The sequence below is a fragment of the Anomaloglossus baeobatrachus genome, chromosome 5 (assembly GCF_048569485.1).
Source record: "Anomaloglossus baeobatrachus isolate aAnoBae1 chromosome 5, aAnoBae1.hap1, whole genome shotgun sequence".
NCBI classification, from domain to species: domain Eukaryota; kingdom Metazoa; phylum Chordata; class Amphibia; order Anura; family Aromobatidae; genus Anomaloglossus; species Anomaloglossus baeobatrachus.
Window position 1 is genome coordinate 131,436,408 of NC_134357.1, and position 27,460 is coordinate 131,463,867.

General features: G+C 50.0%; 1 pseudogene; it reads right to left on the reverse strand.

Annotated features, from left to right (window-relative positions):
• Window positions 1-3,688: 3,688 nt before the first annotated feature.
• The window catches only part of LOC142312685 (RNA-binding protein FXR1-like), a 135,867-nt pseudogene continuing 112,095 nt past the window's right edge, over window positions 3,689-27,460 (reverse strand).

The window sequence follows — 27,460 nt, forward strand, 5'->3', positions numbered from 1 at the left end:
ATATGGATTCTTTTTTTATGCATGTTATAGAGGATCTTGGATCTCTTCTCTGGTACATTAAATCCTCTAACATTTAACGAGCATAGGTTGAGGTTCGCCATCTTAGAAGCCCTATCTTCTGGGCACCCGAGAGAAGAGTAGGGAGATGGAGAGGAGAAGAAAGAAACTGAGATTAAAGGAAAGGGAGGAGAGAAAGTAGTAGAACGGAAAAAGAAACCAGAATAATAAAGACTAGTATCAAAACCTGTCTTTACTTAGCCTCCTGAGTCCTAGCTCAGAAGGCAATTAAACTGAGAAAATACTCGTAACTAGTGTTCTAGGAACGCACCCTAATGTTGGAGGTGACTGAAAACTATGTGGCCTGAAGGACGGCTGCTACACCACCTAACTAGTTAATACCGAAAAGGGGTAAAAGAAAAGGAAACCACAGATGGTCAGTCACCCGACCAAAATGAAAGTAACATATATAACAGCTAACAGCTCAAGTTCAATATAATTAATCACAGCAACAAGGTGAGGAATGCAGCAAGAGAGATAAACTTTCATCTCCTGGCTCACAACTTGAGGCTTTTAGGAGAAGCATAGATACCCATGGGGGTTCAGGCGTCCCAACTCAGCATTGGAGCATGCTGGGAGGGGAGGCAGAGAATCCCAACATTATTAGAATTAGTGATGCTCAGGGGAGGGTGGGGGAGGGGGGAGAGGAAAGGAGAGAAGGGGGGGGGAAAAAAAAAACAAAAAACAGACGGACAAAGGGCAATATTGGTAAGGCATCAGAGTAGGCCATAACAGCCCTCATTCCTCCTTCAAACTACATGTATAACCAAGTAGTCCCGAGAGTTCAGGTCTCCGCCAATGAGGATCTCGGCGACTTCTGGGATCTTGGTCGCTGAGTACGGTGTTGATCAGGTGGGAAGGGACCTCCACGACGGACCATTCTCTGGGGTGGAGGTGTAGTATACGGCCAGTCCAGTAATTTTATCCCAGGGAGATCCAGAGCCAAAAGAAAATCTGGCAGGTCAGCCGGAGACCTCAAGATGATCAGGTTGGGACCTTTCTTGACTTGTAGTTGAAAAGGATAGCCCCAGGAATAAGCAATATTGTTGTTACGTAGAACCTCCAGTAGGGGTCTCAGGGCTCTCCTTTTTGCAAGTGTTGATCGGGAAAGATCCGCTAGAAGTTGTATGGGAGTTCCTTTAAAATCCAGGGTACCTTTATCTCTTGCTTTTCTCATAATATTCTCCGTGACCTGGAAGAAGTGTACCCTGCAAATAATGTCCCTTGGCCTCTCTGGGTCCAGGTTTCTAGGCCCCAGTGCCCGGTGTGCTCTGTCCATCTCAATGCGTGTTTCAAGGGGACGTTCCAACAAGGAGTTAAACATCCTCTGCAGTGTAGAGGTCAGATCCTGAGGCCCGACTGACTCCGGCAAACCACGAATGCGCACATTATTTCGCCTGTTGCGGTTTTCAGCATCTTCAATCATGTCAAACAAGAGGTGGATCTGTTGAGCCTGCTGATCTATAAGCTGTTGTTGTGAGCTTTGCTGAGAGTATAAATCCTGGGTGGACGATTCAAGGGCCCGCACGGAGTTAGTCAGTGCTGACATATCCTCCTTCAAGGAGCGAATTTCAGTTTTATACACAGACTCCAGGCGGGCAATGTATCCTTCCATATCCATTTTGGTTGGCATAGCATTGATTTGAAGCCTTAAAGCTGACATTTCTGAGCCTTGGTCTTCCCCATAGTGTTGCAAGGGAGTAGCTGTGTTCTCCCCTCCATGGCAGGGGAAGGCGAGCAAGCTCTGCTCCATAGCCTCTCCTCCAGAGCCAGCTGCTGGGGTATTTGAGTGCTGTGGGGCAGGGGACGACCGCAGGGTACCTGGTGAGTTGGAGCAGCCAGGAAGAGAGGCAGGAGATCCTCTGCTCTGTGAAGCCCCAGGGGGAGAAGCGCGCCCTGCAGCCAACTTCCCACTGCTCACCCCTCCCCTATCAGTCACCACAGGCCGGTCTCCAGTGTTTTCCCCAGGAGCCATCCATCCAGGAGCCTGCAATGCCGGGTCAGTCTGCAGCCTCTCTCCGGGTTGCTGTGCAGAGCGGGCGGGGGAAGCAGGAGAACGCTCAGGCTGTGACAGCCGGGTCGCAGCAGCACGTGTCCCGGTTGCCATTACAGGCCTGGGAGGACGCTGGGCCTCAGTCAGGTATGGCACAATACCTTGCCCCCCACGGCTGGGAGTCCCTCTGGCAGGCGTCTGTGACCGGAGACCTGCTTTCCCTCTCATCTGAGCTCGGTGTTTGCTCTTGATAGCTGGTGGGTGGTGGTGTTTGCAGCCGTTACTGAGGAACTCCTACAGTGTGTGTCTTGCTGGCTCCATGTCCAGGCCACGCCCCGATTTTTCTTAATTTAAAGGGAACCTGTCATCAGAAATTTTGCTTTAAACCGAAAAGTTCCCCCCTCTGCAGCTCCTGGGCTGCATTCTAGCATGGTTCCTGTACTTTTTGTGACCCCTTTTAAACCAAATGAAATACTTTATAAACTTGTACCTTTTGCTATGTAAATTTTGTAAATCGTCCATGGGGGCGGGCTCTCTGCTGACCGTTGCTGTTCCTCCTGCAGATTTACGCCGCCCCCCAACGCTGAATTTCATCTATCAGGACGCCGCCCCTGTGCGCCCGTGGTCCCGCGCATGCGCTGTGCGACTGTAGCAGGACTGTGCACTGTGTGCACGTGTGACCGCTGGTGACGTTTTGCGCAGGCACGAGGTTATGGGCGGCGCTGTGAGTGTCATCAGCAAGTGCCGCCCATAACCCCGTGACCGCACTTTCCCCTCTTCCTCCAGCATTCTGCGCAAGTGCTTGCTGGCCAGATAACCCGACGTCACCTCTTTCCCATCTTGCTCTGCTGCAGGGTAAGATGGGAAGGAGGTGACGTCGGGTCATTTGGCCGGAGAGCGCTTGCGCAGAACGCTGGAGGCAGTGGGGGAAAACGCGTCCACAAGATTATGAGTGGGCACTTGCGATGCAATCACAGCGCCGCCCATAATCTCGTGCTTGTGACACATGTCACCAGCGATCCTGGCGTGGGCGGCACCTCGGGCGCAGTGGGCAGCGTCCTGATAGATGAAATGGAGCGTGGGGGGAAGGCGTCAATCTGCAGGAGGAACAGCAACGGTCAGCAGAGAGCCCGCCCCCATGGACGATTTACAAAATTTACATAGCAAAAGGTACAAGTTTATAAAGTATTTAATTTGGTTTAAAAGGGGCCACAAAAAGTACAGGAACCTTGCTAGAATGCAGCCCAGGAGCTGCAGAGGGGGAAACGTTTAGGTTTCAAGCTAAATTTCTGATAACAGGTTCCCTTTAAAGGTTTTTGAAATCACTTATGACTTCTATATTCTCTGGTGCCTTACCAAATCCCAAGTAAGCTACTTTCATGCACTTGTCAAGTTCATTCTTTATGAAGAACCTGTCTGGGACACTGTGCATGGCTTGTTCTTTCTATGACACATATGGCAATGCCAGGCTACAATAGAAATTTTGAATATCAGGGTCACAGAGAGGCAAGCAGGGTTTTGTACTTTAACCAATACGCATTCACATCTCAATGGGGAGAAAGGTTAAAGGTGAAGCTGTTGTCAAAGAGTGTTATTAAGTCCCTTGAAGGGGATTTTTTTTATTATCGGTTGTTCAAATTAAGATTGATTTTCTGGAGATCCCAGTAATTCTCCAGGGACCTGATCATGAAGAGCCTGAAGAGAAGTGAAAGCTAAACGAAAAGGTGCTAATTAAAAGACCTGCTTATCACATAGTTAAAAGAGACCCTGAAGAACATCTCTTTGCTTCCTGCAGGTTTACAATCCAAAAATATATGTTGTTATTTTAAGCTGGTGTGAAGTTACACACTTAAAGGAGAAAGAGGGCAACCTCCAAGACCATTACACTCCCAATCATTAAGAAGATATTCACACTTGAGTAAGTCATGCTCTAAAATGGTCAGCCAACACACAAGCAAATTGTGGGATGGCGTATTCAGTAATGTTCACAATGCACAGGGTACACACGTATTTGTATCTTCTTCCCAAACCCCATCCCCTTGTACAATCAATTGTTCTTAAAAGACAGATGGCAATTTGTGGAGCTCATGGTGTCCTATGGTCTATGATATGGATATTGCTACTAATTGTAATGATATTAATAGCCTATTGACTCCCTTAAACATGGAGATACAAGGGTGGAGATTACTTAGTATTGTCAAATTGTGCATGAATTTGTGAGTTGACTAATTTTTGACAAATAGTATGATAAGCTTGACACTGTTTACTAGACATGTTAGACTACAAATTGAATAATATCTATCTCATGGCTGGATTTCTGTACATTGGCATGTTGGACTAAAAATGTTGATCACTATCAATAAAGTTAATGCATTGTATAAAGCATCTGTCATGCCGGAACGTGACTGGATGGGAGAATGACTGAACAGGGCCTCTAACGCTTACCCTCAAGCTAAGGGGGCCCTAGACTTACTCTCAACCCAGAATTATGCTTAAGGGTAGCAACATCTAGCCTCTCCAGTCATGGCCCTGATGGTATTGTCCCCTCCACACCCACCACCCAAGGCGACAGACTGGGACAGAGATCCCCAAAACCCCTACCAACAGCAAACAACTGAAAAGGGGGCCAACATCACCTAGACACCCATAAACAAACAGCAGGGGAACATATACGGAGGTGAACTGGAACCAACATCCTAAAGGGGAAGATAACCACAACATGGAACTTTCACACAACCCATCACCAGACAGCAGCAGCTCCACCTCTGGGCCAAGCACCAGAATGATCTGAATAACTGGCACCTCCTGGAGGAGGCAGAGGGTATTTATCCAGGCTGAAAGTGTACGTCAGCAGAAACAGCTGAGCTGCAAGGAGGAGTCTGCTGCTGCAACAGAAACTAACATTAAAGCCTAGCGTGGCTAAAGAAAGAAACACATCTAAACAACATAGTAACAAAAGGAAAACAGACATTGGCCCTGAGCCCATCACAAGTCACATGGCACATAGTGACTAATGTGAGAGCATTTAGCCACAGCCCTCTTTTTAGGCAGTTTGTAAAACTTTTAAGGAAGGAATTTTAAACACAAAATTAACTTATATCGTATTTTTGAACACGTCATTTTTGTATTTTTGAACATATATTCTATTTTTTAAGACATGTATTTATTAGTTTTTAGCTATTTCACTTGAAAACATCTCTGTAGAAACTATGAACTTTCTAGTGGGAATTTCATTTGAGAAATTCTCATTCTTTAGAGAGTTTTTAAAGGAGTTTTTTCATTTTCTGAATCAGTTTTGAAGAGGCTAATTTTCAGGAGGCATTTTTTGTGGCCTTTTCAATGTATAGTGCCTAGTTTTTGACAGATTCTATCAGGACAAACGGTATTCACTTTTTTTAAGATCAGGCATTTTTGCAAAACCTGAAATGGAAAAAAAAGACTCAAAAGACTGAACATTTTTTAAAGTGCACCTGCTCAAAAAAATGTAAAAAACTCTGTGTGCACATAACAGTCACAAGACTTTTATTCATGCAAATTATCCAACTTTTGGACTAAGAAACTAAATTTGTCTATAGGTTTGTCAATAGACTAGTAAATTGAGTTGTTAAATATAGTAAAATTGTGGAAATGGCTGTATACAGTCATATTGGTTTTTTTTTTGTTTTCCTTTATGTTTTTTTTCTATCTGGTTATTTATTCATCATCTTATATTTTATACAGTGCCTACATATTCCGTAACTGTACAGAATAATCATACACATGGTGGAAAGCTTTATGGATTCATACCCAAGGCACAGGTCCACAATTACTAATAAAGACGTTCTCTACCATTGATTAATTTTATGTAGGTTGGTAATAGGAAATGAGAAATTTCTGACGTTATTCTCATATTGCACTGGCCTTGGATGTGAATTGACAACCCTTTTACCATTATTCTATTAAGGCACCCAGTCTTCAATTAGAAGTATGCATGTATGAGTTTCATAATTGCTCCTACACATGTGTACACACAATGTTACACGTACACATACACAAAGCATTCGGCTATACCCCCCTCCTCTACCACATTCACCCCCTGAGGGGATGGCATAGCAGTTGCCTCTGATTAGAGTGCATTTGCTCTACAATATTGCAGTAGTCTGTTTTTAGAGCTTGTCACATACAGAAGGTAAAGTCGAGACTTGGTCCAGGTCCAACCTTCCGAGCATCTCTCTTTCTCTCTTTTTTTTTTTTTGCTGCCTCTTGCTGTGCAAAGAGATGGATTCCTGCTGCTTCCTTACCGGCTTTTACAGCCGCCCTGCCTGTAGGAACAAATGGTACATTTCAGAAAATAAACTTATCTCATTTGTATGACACCACAAACCCTCCGGTTATAATGTTGCACCATTAGTTGTAACAAGGCTTTAAGCTATGCTAATTCAATAAAGCAACTAGAAGAATGTGTGTGCCAGACACATCCCCATACTATGCTGACATGTGACTATCAAAGTGAGATCTGAAATACAGCAATTTTATTGGAATACCTATGAGAGTTCTATTCAGTATTAAAAAAAATCCGATGATGTATTTTTATGTTTTATTTTGATAGAAAATAATTTTACTAAGGAACTGCCCTTCTGTAAGGAAAAATCAGCTATTGTACATGTACAAAGAAAGCATTTACACAAATATATAATAAATATGAATGTGTTAACTTAGAAATGCTTTGGAAACTTAAAGGAGTTGTCCATTGCTAGGACAAGTTCTTCTGATTCCACATATTTCTCCCAGGTAAAATAAAAAAGCTTATACTCACCTCCATGGTCGGTGGCGGGGCTCATGTGGGGTTGGGATGTCACATGAACCCCACGTCCAATCAATCTGTCTCCCCGCCTTCAGACACAAGAGCAATCAACAGAAAGTCAAGTGGAAGCTACAGCATTAACTTCCTGTTCATTAAGTAATTTGTTCTAAGGCGGGAAACAGAAGCCAGTGCTAATTGGATATGGTGCTCATGTGATGTTACAACGTCACGTGAGCCCTAGCACCAGAAGCCCCGCCACCACTGGAACCGCACTGGACACGGAAATGAGTATAAGCTTTTTTATTTTACCTGGCGTAAACAGGTAGAATAGGATTGGGTTGACTTAGTAGTTGACAACCTCTTTAAAGTTAATATTCATCACTGAAACCTTTTTTATGTCTAGATAGGTCCAAAATACTGTTTTAATTAATTTCTTAATATGTTTTACATGGGTCAGAGCTCAATTCCAAAAGGAGCATGCATTACTTACCTGTTACATTTCTCTTTTATCCATCGTTGGGAGACATGAGTGAATCATTTTGATGCTAATCAAATTCATGTTGAATTTTAAGAAATTCACAGGTCCTGGTGAATTTCAATAATTTGTGATTTGATGCACACTAATTGCCTCAAAAACTGCCTTATTCCATTTTACATAATACAGAAGATTGTATCAGCCATAAAAGAGTCCCATGACCTGAGGCATGACCACACAGATTTCCACATAATGCGTATCACAGTACATAGTATAGCACAGCTAATTAGGAGAGGCTATCTGAGCCTCTATAAAAGCCAAAGTAGGAAAGCAACCAACCATTTTTAGAGTGATTTATTATTATGATAGGATCTAAAAATTTACAGTTCAGCAATTCATATACAAAGAGAAAACCCTAAAATATTTGGCGATTACTTCAAACAGTAATATTTATTTCATTTATTTTACTTGCCTGTATTGTATCTTTAATTCTGCAGCACTTTACAGACAATATTATCACTGTCACATTGGCACTCAAAACCTACATTTCCTATCAGTCTGCCTATTGACTGTGGGAGGGAATCCATGCAAAACACTGGGAGAACATCCTTGTACATGTTGTGTAAGGGAGCAGGACAGTAGAAGATGCACTTAAAGGGTATATCGGGGGAAAAAAAATGTGCCTAAGCACTAAGGGGTACTTCACACACAGCGAGATCGCTACTGAGATCGCTGCTGAGTCACGTTTTTTGTGACCTCATTAGCGATCTCGCTGTGTGTGACACTGAGCAGCGATCTGGCCCCTGCTGTGAGATCGCTGCTCGTTACACACAGTGCTGGTTCGTTTTTTTATTGTTGCTCTCCCGCTGTTAAGCACACATCGCTGTGTGTGACAGCGAGAGAGCAACAGTCCTGAATGTGCAGGGAGCAGGAGCCGGCATCTGACAGCCTGCGGTAAGCTGTAACTAAGGTAAACATCGGGTAACCGAGGTGGTTACCCGATATTTACCTTCGTTACCAGCCTCCGCAGCTCTCACGCTGCCAGTGCCGGCTCCTGCTCCCTGCACACGCTAAGCTAAGCGGTGTGCGCTGGTAACTAAGGTAAACATCGGGTAACCATACCCGATGTTTACCTTAGTTACCAGTGTCCGCAGCTTCCAGATGCCGGCTCCGTGCAAGCGCAGCGTCACTTGCACGTTGCTGCTGGCTGGGAGCTGGTCACTGGTCGCTGGTGAGATCTGCCTGTTTGACAGCTCACCAGCGACCATGTAGCGATGCAGCAGCGATCCTGACCAGGTCAGATCGCTGGTGGGATCGCTGCTGCGTTGCTAAAGTGTGACGGTACCCTAACAGACACTTAGTTACTAACTACCTGCCTGTTGTGCCCATCACCATTCTTTGTCTGCAATACAATGGTGCTCAACAGAGCCGAGGCTTCTTTTCACTGCTCTGTAGGTGGGGTGGGACAGCAGACATCATGCTGATTAACATCCGGCTCCTAACTGGGGGAGCCGGCTGTCAATCAGCATGATCTTGGCTGTCCCACCCTGTCTTCAGAGCATAGTGGATGAGAAGCCACCTCTATGTTGATGCAATGTCAGCAGCTGTTAAACTGATATGTCTCGTAGTTAGGGAGCACACCACAGGACTCGGTCTCCCTAGAGAGGTGGATGAAAACTCCAGAGATGTAATCTTTGAGAGTCCCACAATGTGGACTGAGTTATATGAAAAAAGGAATCCCTGCTTAATGGACACGGGGCCCCAGGTGACCACAATGCCAGGGGTATATTTTCCTTAACACTTTCCAAATGATGTCAGAACGTCTGGTCACCTGCACACTACCGATCGTGCATCAAGAATGTATGCTGGTGGGATACATTGTCACAGTGGCAACTCACATACCTCCTCAGCACCATCCCACTCACCATGCTCACCACGGGGATTCTCCTTGTGTCAGGTCTCCATGCTGAGTTGCCTGTTGCAGCAAACCTTTGTACTGCTGCTTCTGCATGTAAACTTCCATTTGACCTTAGGGGGGAGTGTGGCTGGTCTCTGCAGGATTTTAATCTGCTGTGTCATGCAGAGATTAGGTTCTCTGACCTATCTTGTGCAAGCACGCTCTATATTACACAACTCCTACCACCTTTTCTTTACCAAATATTGGTTCATAAGCAATTTGTGTGCTACTTCTTGTTTCATGTGCTTGTTTGTATTGATCCTCCCATTACCAACCCGGCTAGTATACCTGTGTCGCCCTGGGCAAGCCAGGGGACACAGGTCACAACACCACCACACCCCACACTCCAGGTAGGCACATCACAGCTAACCACAAATCCTTGTTGCCTTCCTCCAGAGGTTGATGATGCACACCAGGGGGTGGGCCAGGCGGTTGGCTCCGCCCACCAAGGAGGTCACAGCTCTGGAGGCAGGAAGTAACCAGGCAGTCTAGTCCTAGGAGAGGAAGAGTGAAGGTCTGCAGAGAGGCAGACAGAGCCAGGGGCCTAGGTTGGAGCCTAGGGCCTCGTAGAGAAAGTCCGGCAGACGCTAAGTGCCGTCTGCAGGGAGCCGGGGAGACAGCTGGTGGAACCGCAGGTAGCCGGGGCTGGGCAGTGGCCCCCCGGTACGGAGTCGGGGAGCCAGCTGGAAGCCGGAGTGCAGGAGAAGGGTGCACGGAAGTAGAAGAAAGGACTTACACCACCAAACTGGGTCAGGGGAGAAACAACAACCGCAGCCGTCTGAGGGTATCCATCCATCCAGCCAAGTGTTTTACTAAGAACTGTGTCAGTGTCTCAGGCTGAGTGAGTACCACAGTGCCGCAAGGCACAGCGCTGCCCCGCGTCCCTGCGCCCACCAGGCCCTGCACCTCCCAAACCATCACCGGGCCCCGGGATCACCAACCCCTACCCACGGAGGGGCAACACAACACCTGGCTGCTCCGCATCACCATCCCCGGGAGCCCCGTATAGAGCAGCGGTGGTGAAATCACCACAACCGTGGGTGGCGTCACGGACAATAATCATCCCCACACCCAACAAATCCCCTTTCACTCACGGGTGAGGAGTGCCGCTCGAGAAACCCCCGGGATCCGGCCTACAGCTCGAGCCACCACTGAGCAGCGGCCGCCGGACCCGAGCAGAAGGGGGTCAGCGTGGTGTGCCGACACCCTCCTCCCCGCCCGCGACAACTTGGCGTCACGAACAGGATCTTACCGCTCTGCCGTCAGGTAGAGGTGCGCCTTGTTACCGCCGGAGGCATCCGGCAGAAAAATTTCAGAAGCCGCCATCTTTGGCGCGAAAAGTTCCCGCTCGAGCGTCTTCTCGAGCAGTAGAGGCGCGAAGGCCAAAACCCCGCCCCGAGAGAGGAGGGGCCGGAAAGAGCTAAGGGGGACGCGATGGCGGCTGGCCGCATGTAAGCGCGGCTATGGAAGCAGGGACGCCAGGACCCTGCGGCCATTTACTGGTTCCTGGAAGAGGCCGCTGCTAAAGATGCTGAGTCCGACCAACAACACCGTGGTCCCCGCGCCTGGCATGGCGGCGTGGGTGGAAGTCCGGACCGTCCAGCTAAGCAGCCATCTGCAGGTCCACAGGCAGCTCCTCCCGGAGGAGCGGGAGGCCGACATGGTGGAAGTGGTGGCTGCTATGCGGAGATGCGAGGTGGAGGAAGATTTGGAGGAACGGGTAAGAGACCCACGTCCCTGTATTCCCGAGGGATCGGCCGCTGCGGCTGAGGGGCCCGGCCTACACCCGTTCACCCTGCTGCCTCCCCCGCTACCCGCGTTAGCTGCTGCTGCCCTGCCACTAGGTCCGCTACCACCACCACCGGTAGCGGTACCCTGCCAATCCGCCCCGGCGGACCGACCTGCAGCAGAAGCTCGTAACCCCCCTGAATCGCTTCTATGGAAGAAGCCGAAGGCTGAAGCCGTCAGCAAAGATGCACCGGAGGCACGGCGGGGATGCGGCTGCCAGGAGGCAGAGCAGGCCATGTCACAGCGGGGTCCCTCATTACTGAAGGTGCCGGTCGTAGCCGACACGGAGGGACTCTGGCTGGGCCCGTCCCCCGCACATGCTGAACCGAAGCAAACAGAAAGTACTCCCGGCTGGGAGCGACGGCAACAGCAGCTGCGCAGGAAGATCGATGCCCGAGAGGGGTGTAGAGCGGATGTGCATGCCCACATGAATATGGAAGAAGATCGCCTGCAGCGAGCTACCATTGGGGTCCAGAGCAGTGCACCATGTGAAGGTGGCACTAGAGCCCCACGAGTGAGAATGGACTGTTGAGCCGCAAAAGGCAGCGGAGTGCCGCTGCACCGTTCCCGTTGGGACCACCAGTCAGCATGTTTACAAGTTTGTTGTTTGAAAAAGTTTGAAAGAATGATAAGAAAATGAAAATTACCGAGTTTTTCATCTGATTTGCCTTGTGATTGAACCGGCTGGAGCTGGCACCGTTGTCCCCGTGGGGACCGTTTAAAGTTTATTTGCATGGGAACTATCCATGGACAAGCCCGTGAACTTGCAGGGCACCACAAACGTTAAGTGGCTTGTAAATATGTTGGTTACCGTTACCGTTTCCGCAATGCCGCCTCCGGAGAGGCAGGTTGGAGGGAGGGCCCTGAGCAGAGCAGGCCAGGGCCCAGCCACCAAAGGAACCGGTGGCCACCCTCTGGGGGGAAGGACAGATCCCGCTCGGGTGACTTGTGCTGGACTGTGGGTCAAGGGGTGCTGCCTGGGTTTTAGGGGCAGCATCAGGGCCAGGTTGCTTGGGTGGGAGAGAGCGGAAACCGTGACCGTATACCGTTGCAACGTTTAAGTAAATGTGCCTCCCGTCTTGGGAAGAGTTTTGATTAAAAATGTTATTTATGTTTTCTTAACCCTGTTACCCCCTTTTACAGAAAAATAAAACCGGTGTAGGACGGCAGCCCGCGGACGGTCTGCATTTTGCTAAGGGGGAATGTGTCGCCCTGGGCAAGCCAGGGGACACAGGTCACAACACCACCACACCCCACACTCCAGGTAGGCACATCACAGCTAACCACAAATCCTTGTTGCCTTCCTCCAGAGGTTGATGATGCACACCAGGGGGTGGGCCAGGCGGTTGGCTCCGCCCACCAAGGAGGTCACAGCTCTGGAGGCAGGAAGTAACCAGGCAGTCTAGTCCTAGGAGAGGAAGAGTGAAGGTCTGCAGAGAGGCAGACAGAGCCAGGGGCCTAGGTTGGAGCCTAGGGCCTCGTAGAGAAAGTCCGGCAGACGCTAAGTGCCGTCTGCAGGGAGCCGGGGAGACAGCTGGTGGAACCGCAGGTAGCCGGGGCTGGGCAGTGGCCCCCCGGTACGGAGTCGGGGAGCCAGCTGGAAGCCGGAGTGCAGGAGAAGGGTGCACGGAAGTAGAAGAAAGGACTTACACCACCAAACTGGGTCAGGGGAGAAACAACAACCGCAGCCGTCTGAGGGTATCCGTCCATCCAGCCAAGTGTTTTACTAAGAACTGTGTCAGTGTCTCAGGCTGAGTGAGTACCACAGTGCCGCAAGGCACAGCGCTGCCCCACGTCCCTGCGCCCACCAGGCCCTGCACCTCCCAAACCATCACCGGGCCCCGGGATCACCAACCCCTACCCACGGAGGGGCAACACAACACCTGGCTGCTCCGCATCACCATCCCCGGGAGCCCCGTATAGAGCAGCGGTGGTGAAATCACCACAACCGTGGGTGGCGTCACGGACAATAATCATCCCCACACCCAACAAATCCCCTTTCACTCACGGGCGAGGAGTGCCGCTCGAGAAACCCCCGGGATCCGGCCTACAGCTCGAGCCACCACTGAGCAGCGGCCGCCGGACCCGAGCAGAAGGGGGTCAGCGTGGTGTGCCGACACCCTCCTCCCCGCCCGCGACATACCCATGTCATGGAGACTTGAACTTTGTGGCGACGTTAATATATCTTGACAAAATCAGAACAATGATGGGTTGCAAGAATGTCCAAATACCAGTACAAGATGTCCTATTGATCTAAGACTGAAAATACGCATGCAGATGCATTATCTAGAGTGACCCATGAGCAACCAATCCAGGAGGTGGATGAAGATTTGGAGGTTGATGAGACCCTGGACTTCAGGTGCTTTTCAACAGCTCAGGAGAGTCAGGAGAAGAGCATCAACCAAACCGAGTGCTGGGGCACCTGGGAGACGAATAGGTACAATTGTAAATGTGGCGCCCTGGACTAGCCAGGTCGTCACAGGTACTGCAACAACACACCCTACACCCCGGTTAGGCACATCAGTCACACACAAATCCTTGTTGCCTCCCTCCAGGGGCTGATGACCACACCAGGTGGGGTGGAGCCAGGCGGTTGGCCCCACCCACTGAGGAGTTCACAGTCCTGGAGGCGGGAAAGGAAGGGAGTTGAGCTAGGGAGAGTGAAGTGGAAGGAGTAAGTGGCAGTAGAGGAGCAGACTGACAGTGTCCGGGTATGTGGCCCGGGCACATACAGCAAGGTTGGCAGACGGTGGTGACCGTCTGCAGGAGGGGCCGATCGACGCGGAACCGTAGGACCGGAGACGGGCGGTTGCCCGCTGGTACCAAACCGGGGAGCAAAGAGAAGCCACCACCATTCGGCAGGGCCTACGGACCCCGACCAGGCTTGGAGTCGCCGTTAAACCGGTCAAATCCGTTAGCGACGGGAACCTCCGGGGTTTCCCAGCAGCAAAGACCCGATTGAAGGCAACCGCTCAACCGTGAAGGGAAATACAGTCACCGCCAAGGCTACAGTTCCCAGGGCCAGAGCCTGCGGGCAAAAGGGGCTCCCTCGGCATCTATCCACGCTGGGGAGCGGGTTACCGGTGGGAAGCCATCGGGGCCGAAAACACACTACAGGTGCAGGGAAAGGCAGTCACCGCCAACCTACCGGGGGAACCCGTCCATCCAGCCGTTTGTTTTACCAGAGACTCCGTGTACGTTACTGGCTGAGTGAGTACCACAGTGCCGCCTGGCACCGCGCTGCCCCCGCGACCCTGCACCTCACCAAACCCTGCCATCCACTCTCCAGTTACCCTCACCGGACCCAGGACCACCCAAAAACCCCCTACCCACGGAGGGGAGAGAAACATCTCGGCTGCTCCCTGTCATCGCTCCCGGGATCCCCATCCAGAGCAGCGGTGGTGTCCCAACCTCACCACAAACCATGGGTGGCATCACGAACCGACTTCCCCAATCCCAAAAACTACCCCCTTTTACTCACGGGCGAGGAACGCCGCTCGAGTCCCCGGATCCGGCCCACCACTCGAGCCACCGAGCAGCGAGCAGTAAGCGGCAGGCTGCAGCAGCGCCGGACCCGAGCGCCATCGAGAGCGCAGTAGCGACGGCCCCCCTCCCCGTCCGCGACAACTTGGCGTCACGAACAGGATCTTACCATTCTACCGCCTGGTGAGGTGCGCCTTGTGTCCTGCCGGAGGTGTCCGGCTGAAAAATTCCAGAGTCCGCCATATTGGGCGCGAAAAGCTCCCCACTCGAGCGTCAAGCAGTGGAGGCGCGAAAGCCAAAGCTCTGCCCCTGAAGAGGAGGTGCTGGGAAGAAACCAAGGGGGGAAGATGGCGTCCGGCCGCATGTGAACCGCGGCTATAAGGACAGGGACGCCTGGACTCTGTCAACAATCCGGTTCCTGGAACTCTGAAGCTGCGGTACCATGTCAACCCCGCCTGAACCGCCCGCAGCCCAGCAGCCCACGCCCGGGACCGTGGCGTGGATGAGGGCCCGAGTGACTGAGTCCAACCAACGTCATCGGAATCAGATACGTCTCCTGGCGGAGCAGTGGACCACCAAGGTGGAAGCGCTGGTTGCGATTGCCCAGATGCACGAGATGGGAGCCGACGTGACGGAGCTGGTGAGTGACCCACACCTCCATGTCCCACAGGGACCGGCCGCTGCGGCTGGGAGACCCGGTCCGATCCTGGCCCTTGTACCGTCCCTGCCACTACCCATGGGGCACCCCAGCGCTAACCTACCTGACCTTCTGCCCGAAGTGCTGAGTGCCGGGGGCCCGGAGGTCGGAGAGCTTGCGGAGGCTGCGGGTCCGGATGCTGCCGCAACTGGTGGCGACTCACATGGCGCGGAGGAAGGTGAGGCCACCTCAGAGGATGAAAGTGAGCAGTGAAGGCAGCGGTCCCTACGCTGTGCAAGTTGTCTCCGTTGGGACCATCAGAACCGTTATGTGAGTAAATGAAAATGAATCAGCCGAACTGTAATCTGATTTGCAACCATGATTGGAACCGGCCGTTGCCGGCAAGTTGTCCCTGAGGGACCCTTTGCACCGTTGGCGTAAGGAACTACTTACGGACACGCCCGAGAACTTGCAGGGCAACCACAAACTTGTGGCATGTAAATAATTCTTGGCATAAATCCGTTACCGCCTCCGGAGAGGCAGATTGGAGGAAGGGCCCGCAGCAGAGTAGGCTGGGGCCCAGTCACCACCTGGACCGGTGGCCATCCTCCAGGGGTCAGGGGTTTCCCGTGGACGTGGGTCCCCTGAAAGAGACCGTACCCGCTCGGGCAACTTGGTGATGGACTGGGGCAAGGGGTGCTGCCCACTTCTTAGGGGCAGCATCAGGGCCAGGTTGTTTGGGCGGGAGAGAGCAGAAGCCGTTACCGTTAATAAAAAGGTACCGTTAAGTAACGTTTAAGTACCGTGCCTCCCGTTAAGGGAAGAGTCATAGAAAAAAATGCTTGTTTAATGTTTTTATATGTTTTACCTTTTTTTTCAGTTGTGAAAATAAAACCGGTGATGGACGGGCAGCCCGCGGACGGTCTGCATTTAACCAAGGGGGAATGTGGCGCCCTAGACTAGCCAGGTCGTCACAGGTACTGCAACAACACACCCCACACCCCGGTTAGGCACATCAGTCACACACAAATCCTTGTTGCCTCCCTCCAGGGGCTGATGACCACACCAGGTGGGGTGGAGCCAGGCGGTTGGCCCCACCCACTGAGGAGTTCACAGTCCTGGAGGCAGGAAAGGAAGGGAGTTGAGCTAGGGAGAGTGAAGTGGAAGGAGTAAGTGGCAGTAGAGGAGTAGACTGACCGTGTCCGGCAAAGAAGAGGGGAGCCAGCACTGCTCATGAATGGCATGCAACAATCAAAAAATAAAAAGTGTAAAATTCACAAATTCATTCCTACTGTAACAATTCAATGAGATTTTTTGCAAATTATTGATCAATGATTTGAGCCCACCTGCCCCGTCACGGTTATTTTTTCTTTGTTGCATGCCATTCATGAGCAGTGCTGGCTCCCCTCTTCTTTGCGTTTACTGATCGGTGGTTGACCGCCACCTTGCCGTGCACGCCCAGTGTGGTTTGCAAATTCCTTCTGTTGCCATCAAAATTCATGTTGGTGCCTGTTCACACACAGCCACCGCCCCCTGGTCCATAGGCATCATTATTTAAGCACCACCTGCCTGAGGCTGTTCCGCCCTTCATCCATGCTTGCTGGTCTGGCATTGTGAGGGCCAGTTTTGACATTGTGCTGGTGTGTGTGGTTCTGCCACACACACTGGCACCTGGGCTGCCTTTATTCGCAGTTGTCAGTCCTTGCAGCATGGGAGCGGTTCTGACATTCCCCGGGTAAGTGGTGTTCTTATATGGTCCTGTTCAAGTCATTATATGAGACCTTATGGTACGATATTAATTTATAACATAGTGTAGGGACCCCCCTATAGAGATTTGCCGTGACGGGGCAGGGGGGCTCAAATCATTGATCAATAATTTGCAAAAAATCTCATTGAATTGTTACAGTAGGAATGAATTTGTGAATTTTACACTTTTTATTTTTTCTTTGTTGTATGCCATTCATGAGCAGTGCTGGCTCCCCTCTTCTTTCTGACCGTGTCCGGGTATGTGGCCCGGGCACATACAGCAAGGTTGGCAGACGGTGGTGACCGTCTGCAGGAGGGGCCGATCGACGCGGAACCGTAGGACCGGGGACGGGCGGTGGCCCGCTGGTACCGAACCGGGGAGCAAAGAGAAGCCAGCCCCATTCGGCAGGGCCTACAGACCCCGACCAGGCTTGGAGTCGCCGTTAAACTGGTAAAATCTGTTAGCGACAGGAACCTCCGGGGTTTCCCAGCAGCAAAGACTCGATTGAAGGCAACTGCTCAACCGTGAAGGGAAATACAGTCACCGCCAAGGCTACAGTTCCCAGGGCCAGAGCCTGCGGGCAAAAGGGGCTCCCTCGGCATCTATCCACGCTGGGGAGCGGGTTACCGGTGGGAAGCCATCGGGGCCGAAAACACACTACAGGTGCAGGGAAAAGCAGTCACCGCCAACCTACCGGGAGTGACCACCGCAGCCGTCTGCGGAACCCGTCCATCCAGCCGTTTGTTTTACCAGAGACTCCGTGTAAGTTACTGGATGAGTGAGTACCACAGTGCCGCCTGGCACCGCGCTGCCCCCGTGACCCTGCACCTCACCAAACCCTGCCATCCACTCTCCAGTTACCCTCACCGGGCCCCGGGACCACCCAAAAAAACCCTACCCATGGAGGGGAGAGAAACATCTCGGCTGCTCCCTGTCATCGCTCTCGGGATCCCCGTCCAGAGCAGCGGTGGTGTCCCAACCTCACCACAAACCGTGGGTGGCGTCATGAACCGACTTCCCCATTCCCAAAAACTAGCCCCTTTCACTCACGGGCGAGGAGCGCCGCTCGAGTCCCCGGATCCGGCCCACCGCTCGAGCCACCGAGCAGCAAGCGGCAGGCTGCAGCAGCGCTGGACCCGAGCGCCAGCGAGAGCGCAGCAGCGACGGCCCCCCTCCCCGCCGCGACATAACAGTCTGATCTAGAGCTGACAGAACTGCAAGAGTGGATGACCCTAGGCCAAAAGCCCAATAGAGAAGGTAGCAGAGTATTGTTGATCAGTGCCTTACAGACACAAGGCTAATAGGAACGGCTCTGTATGAAGAATTCTTGGATACAGTTGACCAGAGTATTTGTGATTATGTGGAAAATGGTGTTTCCAAAAAGGATTGGTATCAAGCCTGGCGAAGAAGGTTCATGAAAGGGGGATGCACTTTGGGCCAATAATTAGACCTTCCAGTGGTTGCAACGGATGTGTGTTGGCCTCAACTGCATCAGGTTGTGGAAGAAGTCGGACAACAGTAACAGCAGTGTGCGCTGACTAAGATCCCAGAACAGAGGTCGCCCACTCAAATAATCTGGATGTTTATACCACTGGAAGTATTAATGATTGACAACCTCATGGTCAGCCTGTCTCATAATGGTTGCAAATATTACCTGGTGATGACAGACCACTTCACAAAGTTCGTTTGCTGAGACTTCATCCATTTTTATGGGAGCATGAAGAGGATACATTCCAATAAGAGGGCATGCTTCCAGGAGAAAGTCATGGAAGAGCTACGTTGACTATGACATCAAGAAGTCCAGATCCACGCTCTGTCACCATCAGCAGAGTGGAACCTGCAAACGCTTCAATGGGACCTTGTTACAGATGATATGAACACTGGAAGATGATCGGAAAATGAAGTGTCCCCAGTTTATTCCAGAGTTAGTGTGCATGTACAACAACCAAGTGCACAGAATGAATGGGTAAGTGGGTATTAAATCACCAAATTAGAACTCGATCCAGAGGAAAATTGCAGTAGAATGAGTATGACCACCTGGGTGCGAAAACATCGGTGTCAACTGCAGACACTGAGGTAAGCTCAATGAGCAAAAGTTTCAGGTATTGAATCATCCGGACATGACTCCAGTACAGAAGATGCGCTTACAACCTGGAGATCAAATGCAGGTATGAGCAAATTGCCCAAAGGGCAAGTTGGACTGTACATGGGAGGCGAGTCCCCACCAAGTAACGAGGAAAGTTCATCCCAAAAACATGGTGTATAAAGTCCAAACTGAAGGAGAAGAAGGGGCACTAGGAAGGGTGTGCCATCGTAATATGCCCCTGTGTGTCTGAAGGGGAGTGAGTGGCTGAACCCCTGGAGGACGATGGAAAGATGAACCAAGTAGAGCTGTTGACAGTGAAGATGAATGGTGGACAGTACCTGCAGAACCTAGAGAACTGACACCTCCACCTTCTAAAGAAATGGAAAATTGGGTGGTGACTGTGCCAACTAGTGAAATTGCAGAAGGTCCAAGTGTCCCAGACGAGCAACCCCTAGAAGGGCCTCGCAGATCTGAGCATGATAATGCCGGTGTCCCACCTACAACCTATGTAGAGGAGGACTTCATCTGACAGCACACAGTACAGAAGACACAGGAATCTGTAACGAACTGGAAACGGTGGGCCTGCCACCAAAGAGCCTTAAAGTGCAGAATAAGAGTACCTCTTGTCACCCAAGAACTGGTGAGTTTAAAGAGAGGAGTATTGTAAAAGGAGCAGGATCGCAGAAGACGCACTTAAGCTGACATCTCACAGTGTCTGTGGGTAAACATAGCTATCTGCTGGTAAGGAAGGGCAAGTCAGAACTTAACAGTGAAAAGTGTTTTTCCTCGAGGGAAGTGTTTGGAAGTGATGCCAGGTTAGGTGACAGTTATGGCGCAATTGTAAAAGTCCTGGATGACAGAAATGAGAGGAGTTGGCACCCAGACTTGGAAGAGAGCAGTCGTGTGAGCAGTGGAGTTGGATTGCATCCGAACATTGATGACTTAGAGAAAACCAGATACCCGATTCCTGCAGTAGACCGAATACCCAATTCCTGCAGAACACTGAACACCCAATTCCTGAGGAAGACTGAATATCGATTCTTGCAGAAGACCAAATACAAACTCCTGCAGAAGATCGAGTACTCGATTCCCAAAGAATACCTAATATCTTACTTCTAAATAAGGCCCTAATGAGGGAGCTGGGCTGTTTATTCTTGTCCAGAAGTACAGTGCCTTGCGAAAGTATTTTGCCCCCTTGAATTTTTCAACCTTTTCCCACAATTCAGGCTTCAAACATAAAGTTAAAAATTGTAATGTTATGGTGAAGAATCAACAACAAGTGGGACACAATTATGAAGGTGAATGATATTTATTGCTTATTTTAAACTTTTATAAAAAATAATAAACTGAAAATACAGCCGTGCAATATTATTCGTCTGCTTTAAGTTAATACTTCGTAGCGCCACCTTTTGCTGCGATTACAGCTGCAAGTCGCTTGGGGTATGTGTCTATCAGTTTTGCACATTGAGAGCCTGAAATTCTTGCCCATTCTTCCTTTGCAAATAGCTGGAGCTGAGTGAGGTTGGATGGACAGCGTTTGTGAACAGCAGTTTTCAGCTCTTTTCACAGATTCTCAATTGGATTTAGGTCTGGACTGTGACTTGGCCATTCTAACACCTGGATATGTTTATTTGTGAACCATTCCATTGTAGATTTGCATTAGGTTTTGGATCTTTCTCTTGTTGGAAGACAAACCTCTGTCCCAGTCTCAGGTCTTTTGCAGACTTCAACAGGTTTTCTTCAAGAATGGTCCTGTATTTGGCTCCATCCATCTTCCCATCAATTTTAACCATCTTCCTTGTCCCTGCTGAAGAAAAGCAGGTCCAAACCATGATGCTGCCACCACAATGTTTGACAGTGTGTTCAGGGTGATGAGCTGTGTTGCTTTTATGCCAAACATATCGTTTGATATTGTGCCAAAAAGTTCGATTTTGGTCTCATCTGACCAAAGCACCTTCTTCCACATGTTTGGTGTGTCTCCCAGGTGGCTTGTGGCAAACTTTAAACAACACTTTTTATGGATATCTTTGAGAAATGGCTTTCTTCTTGCCACTCTTCCATAAAGGCCAGATTTGTGCAATGTACGATTGACTGTTGTCCTATGGACAGACTCTCCCACCTCAGCTGTAGATCTCTGCAGTTCATCCAGAGTGATCATGGGCCTCTTGGCTGCATCAGTCTTCTTCTTGTTTGAGATGAAAGTTTGGATGGACGGTCGGGTCTGGTAGATTTGCAGTGGTATGATCCTCCTTCCATTTCAATATGATCGCTTGCACAGTGCTCCTTGGGATGTTTAAAGTTGTGGAAATCTTTTTGTAACTAAATCCCGCTTTAAACTTCACTACAGTATCATGGACAAGCCTATTGTGTTCCTTGGTCTTCATGATGCTCTCTGCGCTTTAACCAGAACACTGAGACAATCACTGAGGTGCATTTATACGTAGACTTGATTACACACAGGTGGCTTATATTTATCATCATCAGTAATTTTGGACAATACTGGATCATTAAGAGATTCTTAATGAACTTCTGGAGTGAGTTTGCTGCACTGAAAGTAAAGGGGATGAATAATATTGCACGCCCCAATTTTCAGTTTATTATTTTTTATAAAAGTTTAAAATAAGAAATAAATTTCGTTCAACTTCACAATTGTGTCCCACTTGTTGTTGATTCTTCACCATAACATTAAAATTTTTATCTTTATGTTTGAAGCCTGAAATGTGGGAAAAGGTTGAAAATTTCAAGGGGGCCGAATACTTACGCAAGGCACTGTATTATACTGAGTGGAGACTTCCGTAAATGAAGATGGCCAGCGTGCTATTTGAAAAAATGTACTCACTAAAATTAGATTGTCGTCCTAGTGGGTTGTGCTGTAGTCCGTTAGGGCCCATGTGCTATTGAATTGCATTACTAAAGGGTGCTTTAGCGATAGCTAGCGATGTCGTGCGCGATAGCACCTGCCCCCGTCGTTCGTGCGATATTTGGTGCTCAGTGCCGTAGCGAACATTATTGCTATGTCAGCGTCACACGCACATACCTTATCAGCGACGTCGCTGTGACCGCCGAACAACCCCTCCCTCAAGGTGGAGGTGCGTTCGGCGTCATAGCGACGTCACTGCGGCGTCACTAAGCGGCCGGTCAATAGAAGTGGAGGGGCAGAGATGAGCGGGACGTAACATCCCGCCCACCTTCTTCCTTCCGCATTGCCGGTGGATGCAGGTAAGGAGATGTTCGTTGTTCCTGCGGTGTCACACATAGCGATGTGTGCTGCCACAGCAACGAAGAACATCGTACCTGTGGCAGCAGCGATATTAAGGAAAGGAGCGACGTGTTAACGATCACCGTTTTTGAACGATTTTGCGCTCGTTGATCGTCGCTCCTTGGTGTCACACGCTGCGATGTCGCTACCAGCACTGGATGTGCGTCACTAACGACGTGACCCCGACGATATATTGGTAGCGATGTCGCAGCGTGTAAAGCATCCTTTAGTTGACTATGGTATTGGAAAGAAGAGTAACACTGACAATACAGAGAGATTATGAATAGGAAACTGATAACGTAACTTATTTAGTGATAATATTTTATTTTTATTGTGTATATCTGAATTGCCAAATTTCTGATTGTAAAATAATCTGCCTGTATTATCATCATCTGTGCCATACCCGATTACATACTAACTACTTCTTTGTTTATGTAAAATTAATACCTTTTGTTCAATTCATCACCGAGTTTTCCTTTTCTGTGCAGTTGCATCCTTGTAACCTGTCCTTAGCTGGATTTGAACCCAGGACTGCAAGCCTAAGCACTCAACCACGCTGCTGCATTGTTGTATTGTACAACTGCAGCAGTGAAGCAGCTGAGCAAAGTAGCTGCGAATAATAAAAAGATTCAAATGATATTGAGAAAGCGATGTAGGAGATGCAGCAACAGTTGAAGGCCTCTGCCACACTCACGTGAAATTCACGCACGTGCCGAGAGACACGTATTTTCCCTGCGTGTTGCGTGCAGGTAAGTACGTGTCTCTGGTAAGTGCGGGCCACGTGTGTTCTACGTGTGCTATCCGCGATAGCACACGTAGAACCGGTAATTATTATACTCACCTGGTCCTTCCTGATGTCCGCGCTGCTGTCCGTGGTGCTGATCCTCGGTCTCCAGCCCTCCCGTCTCCCCGCTGCTGCTGCTGCCAGGCAGTGAAGTGAATATTCAATGAGAATAATGAGCGGCGGTCGGCAGCAAGAGGCAGCAGCGGCAGAGACAGGAGGGCTGGAGAAGGTGAGTTAATGTTTTGTTTTTTTTTCAATGACATGTGTGTTTTCTCCGGCGCGTGTCACACGGGACCGCATCCACACTACACCCGTGTGGTGCGGGTGCGGGCCGTGTGACACCCGTGCTGCCGGTGAAAAAACGGACATGTCAGCGCTTTCAAAAACGCGCACACGTACAAACGCACACGGACACACGTTCCGTGTGGTTTTACGTGTGTGTGCCTGCTACAATAGGGTAGCATTGGTTAAAGTGTCTCCGTGCCGCCGGTACGTGTAAAAAATGACAAACACGTGCCGGAGGCACGGATGTGTGGCGCAGGCCGAAGACTCAGTGTGATTGATCAGTGATATGATGTAGCTGGCATTTTTTCTGACGTATTTGAATTATAGTTATACAGTTTTTTTCATTATTAATGCACTAAAAAGCAGATGCAAGGCAGCACAATTATTTTTTTACAGGAAAAAACTTTGAAATTAATGTCTGTCAGAAAAATTGTGCTTCTCACAAGTGATTTAACTCAGTTTTTGCATTTTTTTCTACAATCATTTATGTGAAGTGGGGATAATTGTTTTATTAAAAATACAAAAGAAAATTCCTCAAAACAGTCAGATATTTATCTGTGACTGCTTGACTGTCTACCTCACAAAGTGCACGCATCATAAGAAATTTTCTTTGCACATCTGTTTTACTAATCAAATTTTACATCTGTGCAAAACACCCCAATCCAGCAATCTGTTGCAGGTACTGGATTTTTGCATGACTACCACCCTAACACATTTTGTTAGGTCATTTTTGGGAAGGTAGATGAAGCAATAGAAAAAAATTGTATGAAAAAATGTAGTGTGCATGTCTGTTTTTGCTCACCTATTTCTCTTTCAATTTGATAACTTTACATGCCATATCTACACTGAAGCCTGCTGTCACATTTTGCTTTTCATATGTTTATTTACCTACCTAGCTGTGAGGTAAATCCGGAGATATGACGATAAATCATGATATTCAAGTTATGTCAGGAAGCCCTCTCCTGGTGTCACCCCCCCTTTCCTTCACACAACTCCTTCAATCAGAAAATTTACCACAGGGATAAACGGTTTGTTTAGCAGATAGGTGTCAAAGGAACTGGTCTGTGTTCCACTTACACCTCCAACAGCCATCTCCTCTGATATGGAGATTAGATGACTTGGGAACAATGGACGCAGGATGACCCCCTGCCGTCACCCTGTAACAAGAGTTGTATCTCATTATAAGGCTATGGAACTATCCATACAGAACGACTCCAGTAAAAAATGGTTCATATCTCGCAAGCCATATTTCCGATAAATATGGCAACCATAAAAATGGTGTCTCCGCATGCGGACGATGCTGGCACACCCTTTTTATGGGAGCAGGACCTGGGGAAATACCCCAGGCATGATATCAGCCAATGGGGAACTAGTAGACAAGTCATGAGTCCTCTCGTTCTGTAGCTAAATTCATAACTGTCACAATGAGAGCGTTGGCGTCTGCCTACGACGCTCCCAGGCAAAGTTATGGCCCATATTCCATGTTGTGGATATTGTCCATAACTCCAGCCAGGGGTGGAGCAGTGCTCCCTCTGAGGTCACTAAGGTAGGAGGGGACCTGGATTTGCCCAGGTTGATAACCCTACTTCGGCCATTTTCCAGTGTTCTTTCGCCGGGGGTCACGTGTAGGAAACATCTGTGGGAAGGATCCTAGAAACCTGGTCTACAGCGCCCCCCTGTGGCCAGACGCACAAGGTAACTGCTGGAACTGTGTATGCCTGTTTGTAACCCATGCTTTGATTGTAACTGTACTCTGACATATGTATATTCTGTAGATTCCCTATTGTATATATTGTAGTTTCTAGTGTGCTTTAGGCTGATTAAATTATATAATTAATCTTGGGCTGTTCTGTTATCTCGATCTTGAATCCCACGTCTGTGTGTTCGGCTAATAGTTACCGTGAAGCGGTTGGTGGCAGCGAGTTGTGCCAAGGATTATTGTGGGGAGGCCAGTGAGATTCGGGGAGATTTTATATATTCCGCCCGCGGAGGTCGGGGGAATATATACCCTACTCTCACCGGGGACCCTTCAATAATCGGCATAAGTAGTATAGCGGCCTCCTTGCTTATTGTCGGGCAATTCCATAATTGGCCTGACTATAAGAGGGGCGCTAGAGAGCGCGTCACGTGCTCTGTCTGTCGGTCGGGAGGTATAAAGGAGGGGTGACCCCCACTTGTTACCCCCCGATTGTGACGTACTGGTAGCCAGCGCGGGGGATTTCTGAGTGACCCCCCCGGTGGTTTGTGACATATTGGTGGCAAGCGGTGGGATCGAGATAATAGTGTGTGTGAGTGTGAGACCCATACTCCCAGACACTAAAGACTGCCTGCAGCAGCTGTGGCTGCTGGGGTCTTCAGACTAGCTCAACACTAGAGTGTCAGAGTGCAGATACTGTAAGGTGTGTGGGTGCATCAGGTGTCAGTTCTGTGTCAGTGACCAAAAGTCTGCAAGAATGGCTGATGGCACCAGGAGCAGAGCTATGCAACTGGCCAATGCTAAAGCAGGAGCCGAAGAGAGGGAGGACGGTGCTGTGGACAGTAATGAGGAGGTTGCCCACGAGTCCTCCAGGAGCTCGACGCCAGAAAACCGTTCTGCAGAGGACAGCGCACAACCTGGCAATTATGGACAAGATGAGGAGCAGCTCACCCAAGGGTCCTCAACGAGCCAGATGCCAGCCCTCCGCTCTGCAATGGACAGTGAATCACCAGGCTCCGCAGCGGGCCGCAGATCACCACGTGCCATTCCACCGAGCCTGGGAGGCTCGGATAGCCTTCTTCAAATGGCTATGGCCCTTCTCCAGGCTGGAGACCAGGAGGGCTACAAGGAACTCCTGGCAGAGCGCAGGGCAGAGCGGCAGGCAGCGCGTGAAGAGCGCCAGGCAGAGCGTGAGGCTGCGGAGCGACGGCAACAGGCAGACCGTGACCACCAGCTGCAGCTAGCTCAGCTCCGGCCCTCATCAGCCACACGTGACCTTCAAGACACCAAACTTCCAAAGGTCCGTGTTGAGGACTTCCCAGTGCTGGAGAAGGATGGAGACTTGGACTCTTTCTTGACTGCTTTTGAACGGACTTGCCTGCAGCACCATAGTATAGTAAAATGAACCCCAGCACTCGAATGAAGACAAAGAAGGAATATGCGTGAGTGATTTTATTGACTGACACACTGCAGAAGGAACCTAACCAGAGCAACAGCACCAACGTTTCGGCATAGAGCCTTTCTCAAGGTTGTTGCATCACTGGCCAGAATAGGGAAATGCGGGTCTCGAGGGACAACCGGAGATGGACAAATAGAGGTAAGGTTCCACACGTATTGCAGAGTGTGCTCGTAGGTGAAGGGGTGACAGGATCACAATGTGAGGTGAATGGACGCCTGCAGTGGAGATCCTGAGCTGGCACAGTGGCAGGGAGAATGGCTGCAGCACCATCTGGACAAGGACCAGTGGGCCAAATACCTGACCCCCCGTTTAAGGGGTAAGGCCCTGGATATCCTTGGGGACTTGCCTGCTGAGGCAGATCAGGGCTACGACACCATCAAGCGGGCCCTGATCCAACAGTACAACCTCACTCCGGAGTCCTACCGCAAGAAGTTCCGGACCCTGCAAAAGGGACCAAAGGACTCCTGGGCTGACCACCGGCGGGCACTTGCCCGAGCTGCCGACCACTGGACCCAAGGCCTGCAGCTTTCCACCGGACCGGAGATCCTGGACTTGTTCATCACGGAGCAACTCTTGTGGAACTGCCCTGAGGATCTCCGCCAGTTCATCCGAGACCAGAAGCCAAAGGGGTCCACGGCTACAGCTGCCCTGGCCGATGACTACACCAACAATCGGGCTCCTGAGGCCAGGAGAGCAGCCACCAGCAGCACCTGGAGAGGGGGTAAGATGAATTCTGCGACTGCCCCACCTGCCCCTAGACTGCAGGGGGTGTCCCCCTCAACTCCCCTCTCCAGGCCCGTGGCAGAGCCAAGACGGTGCCACCAGTGCAACCTACCTGGACACTTCAAGGCCATGTGCCCTCAGCGTCCCAAGGCCCCGGCTCCGTCCCCGTCCCAAGGGCCGCCCAAGGTGTATTGTGTGGGTGGGGGTGGTGGTAGGTCCCTGGACAGCTTCCAACCTGTCACCGTCGG